The sequence below is a fragment of the Morone saxatilis genome, unplaced genomic scaffold (genome assembly GCF_004916995.1).
Source record: "Morone saxatilis isolate NCDOM2014 unplaced genomic scaffold, NCSU_SB_2.0 Contig8, whole genome shotgun sequence".
Taxonomy (NCBI): domain Eukaryota; kingdom Metazoa; phylum Chordata; class Actinopteri; family Moronidae; genus Morone; species Morone saxatilis.
Window position 1 is genome coordinate 27,053,811 of NW_023340257.1, and position 4,056 is coordinate 27,057,866.

General features: G+C 38.5%; 1 pseudogene; it reads left to right on the forward strand.

Annotated features, from left to right (window-relative positions):
* Positions 1-1,533: 1,533 nt before the first annotated feature.
* Positions 1,534-2,506, forward strand: LOC118341412 (annotated as a pseudogene).
* The last annotated feature ends 1,550 nt before the right edge of the window (positions 2,507-4,056 follow it).

Genomic DNA, 4,056 nt, shown 5'->3' on the forward strand with positions numbered 1-4,056 from the left:
CTAGGATTGTTTCAGACAATTTCTATATTATCATAGATTGATTCTAGTGATTTTATCCGTCTCACAGAACTAGAGACAAGTTAAATTATCTCACTACACTGGTTGAATTCCATTATGTTTTCAGTGTGTTCTCAGTTCTGTCTTCAATGTGAAGCTAAATACCCTGGTGATGCAGCCAGAAGACGTTTTTATTGTTAAATGTTCAAAAATGTGGTAAATGTTGCTCTTTTTCTGGAAAGCAGATTCTCAGCAAGTCAGTTTCATCTAAATAGCTGACATTCACTAATGTTCCTTGGAGGTCCTGTACAACATTCAAGACTTTAGTTTTAAGATTAAGAATAAGAAAAACATAGGATCAGGCTAAGTCACCAAAAGATACTGTTAGGCCTAAAAGATAATGATTACAAGTTTGGGCCTTATGTTATCAAAGTTAAAATGTTGGAGAATATATCCAGAATATGTCCACAAAACTGGCAGATTACCACAGTGTTTTACTCCTTTTTTTTGTTAGTCAGCTAGCCAATGCAGGGAAGTTTGAACAGCAGTAAGGTAATTGTTGGTTTTGCAAGATATTAAGTCCTAGAAACCTTTCTTACTGCAAGTCAAGTTAAAACTTCACACATTCTGACCTGTTCTGAAAATGAGTAACAACAACAAATACCACTGAAAACGACTGAATAAGGTTATCTGTGATAAAAAAAAACTTTATACCTGGCGTTTGCAAGTGCCATGGATATTTATTTATAATAGTAATAATAAAGTGAAGGAAATAAATAGGGATGATTGTTCGTACAATGGTGTGATCTTCCTATTATGAAAGGAAAATAATCATCTAATCGCGATCGGTGTCAGTCAAATGTTACAGGTTCACATCTTCTACTATAATTACGAGCCAGTTGTTTTGCCAGGCAAGTAAAGTTGAATGTGAGGAATAATTATCAGCGTTAGTGGTAGGTTGGTGCCTACTATTGCTTAACAGCTCTGGTTTTTTTCCCAACATCAGTCTTTGGGAAACAGTTGAACTGTTTATACGTATTATAATCAAGGATTAAGGTAAATATATTTTAACATTATATTTTTGTACTTAATATAATGAATACTGTCATTGTGTTTCTCCATGTTGTAATTCTGACTGTTTATGGTGTCTAATGTGTAAAAAAGGACATGAATTTAACATGTTTTCTTTATTTGAATCATAGTCAAACAATAAAGATTAGTATGTGTTGTACAGATTGTAAAGTCCTCTTAGGCAAGTTTGTGAAAGTTTGTGATTTTAAGGTGTATAAATTAAACTGGTTTAGTAAATTAGATTTAGTTGTTCAAAGGATACCTATCAATCCAAGAGTTACACCAGGCTTCAGTACTGTGATTTGAATTCAGGTGGTAAATCAGGTCTTTGTTTAAAAGACAACCATTAGTGTTTCTGTACAACTAGAAGGAATCTTACAGGGACATAGTTTTCAGTCTTCGGTTAAACATTCTAGTCATTTGGTCTCTCTCTCTGTTTTCAGGCTGCTTGAACTAAAACCCTGAATGCGGAAGTTTTATGAAGAGGAGAGGATGGAGAACATCTCCTCACACAAACACTTCATCCTCAATGGCTTTAATGAACTCGGAGCTCTGAGGCCCGTCCTCTTCATCCTTTCTTTCATCATGTTTGTTGTGTTCACTGCTGGGCAACTCCCTGCTGTATGTCGTCATTTCACAAAAAAGCCTCCACTCACCGATGTACATCCTCATTGCTGGCATGGCATTTGTTGACCTGAGCCTTCCAGTGTTCTTTGTCCCCAACATGCTGCTGAGCTTCTTGTTTGACTGGAGGGGAATCTCTCTGAGTGGCTGCCTGGTTCAGATGCACTTCATTCACTTTGTAGGAACTTTTCAGTCCACATTGCTGGTTTGGATGGCACTGGACCGCTACTTTGCCATCTGCACACCACTTTACTACCACGAATACATGGCTTTACCAAGATTTCTAAAGTTTATAATCCCGCTTGTGATCAGAAACATTGTCATGATCACACTGTTTGTGAGTCTGGCAGGAACATTGTCATTCTGTGCTTCAGATGTAATGAACCACTGTTTCTGTGAGCACATGGCCTTTGTGGAGCTGGCCTGTGGAAGTACTGCCATCAACAGCTTGATGGGGTTGATCTCAGTTTTCCTTATCCTTGTGGTTGACTTCATCATCATTGCTGCCTCTTATGTGGTGATATTCAGCTCTGTGCTCAGTTCTGGCAGGTCAGGTGTCAAAGCACTTCACACCTGTGTCACCCACATCGTGGTCATCAGTGTCAGTCTGACCATCGCACTTGTTGCTTTCCTGTCATATCGGATCAGAAATGGTCTTCCTGCAGGCATTCGGGTTTTCTTCAGCACCATGTACCTGCTGTTCCCGAGCTGTTTCAACCCGATTATCTATGGCATCAGAACCACTGAAATCCGACAGCACATTGTGAAGACACTGACGTGTTGTCGCTTTGTCCAGACTGTGCCCCATTCTTAAGAAACTATTCTGTATCTGTAATGTAAGATTAACTATATACTACATAAATCAATCTGCTAAAGACTTATGAATGACTTTTTAAGGAAGGTGCTCAAAAATACTATTTTTGGGGGGATTTTCCCGGGAAGAATAGCTGAACTACATGGCTAGTTTGACGTCAACACTTTGCCTCTACCAAGTATCTTGATGTGGGCTACCACACCCTGGTCCTAACCTTTCCCTGAACCCCTATATTGCCTGGCATTGTGGCAATGTGCATATGCACATTTCATAGCTGTTTAAGCCAGTTTTTTGAAATAGCAATCTTCATCAATGAGGCCCCAGGTCTTTTACATTTTGGCAACCATGAGTGTCAGGGTATACAAGCATCATCATGGTTAAGTATGCTTCTTGGTCAACACAACTGCTCAAAAAAATCCTGACAACTATGCCAAATGCCATGTAATAAATGGCAGAAAAGTGGAAATTGGAGTCTATATTTGTTTTAAAGCTTTGGGTGGAAAGCAACACTGAGCAAGTGTTTCTGGAAGAGAGGAACCTGGGGGAGCGCTACCGGTCTGCTGTTCTTGTTGCCATTGTGTGTTGCAACTTTTGGGTACTTTCCTGCGCTCTTCCTCTGTGAGTCACGGTGCACCCATAGGTATGCTTGGAAGATGACATAAGATAAGATAGACTTTATTGATCCCAAACTTGGGAAATTCACTCATTTAGCAACTCCAAATACAACACAACAGATAAGAAAATACACAATAAATAAAAATAAATAAACAAATAAAATAAAATAGAAGAAAAAGATATAATGAAAATAGAAAAAAAGAATAAGAGTTGCATGGACGCTATATACAGCTTTTTTACATACAGATGTGATAATTGACATTCTTCTCTGTTAGTAAACGACCATTCCTTACATTGACAACCACCCTTGACTATTTTGGACCTAAGACAGTCCACACTGCCATCTTCATACACTCTTAAACTGTGAGTGGATTCTGTCTGAGAACAAATGGATTTGAACAATTATATTACCATTACTATTACTATTACTGGTCAAGGCAGACAACCACCCACCTAGAGCCGAAGGGTCTGTCCTAGGTTTCTGCCTTTTAACAGGCAGTTTTTCCTTGCCCCTGTCTCCAAGGTCTTGCTCATGTGGAACTGTTGGGTCTCTGTAAATGTTATAAGGGAGTTCGGTCTAGACCTAAGCTCTGATTGAAAGATGTCCTGAGATTAACTTCTGTTATGAATGGTGCTGATTACAAATAAAAATTGAATTGAAATTGAATTATTACTACACAACTTTGAGGGAATCATTTCAGTAATTTGACGGCACTTGAACAGTAAAACACAGCTGTTAATTGGAAGGTAACACAGTGGGTGTTGTTCTACTATACTCCAAAATATTTTGATGGGGAGACTTAATTGATGGGTGGGTCTCTCTGACCATGTATTAGCCTGGGTTCAATCATATTTAACTGATACAGTTTTTTTGGTCAACCTGAGTGCTTATATATCAGAGATTCAATATACATTCCTCAAGAAAGCATTATCGG